We start from the raw sequence: 241 nt of genomic DNA on the forward strand, positions 1-241 counted from the left end.
TGTGTATATGTTTGTCCCCCCCAACATCGCTTGACTATCGATGCTGGTGTGTTTACGTCCCCGTAAATTAGCGGTTCGGCAAAAGAGACCGATAGAATAAGTACTAGGCTTACAAAGAATAAGTCCTGTGGTCGATTTGCTCGACTAAAAGCGGTGCTCCAGCATGGCCTTAGTTAACTGACTGAAACAAGTCATATATATATGTATGTATAACGTATTTTTTCTTTGTTTTAGCCATTAG

The sequence above is a fragment of the Octopus sinensis genome, linkage group LG6 (assembly GCF_006345805.1).
Source record: "Octopus sinensis linkage group LG6, ASM634580v1, whole genome shotgun sequence".
Classification (NCBI taxonomy): domain Eukaryota; kingdom Metazoa; phylum Mollusca; class Cephalopoda; order Octopoda; family Octopodidae; genus Octopus; species Octopus sinensis.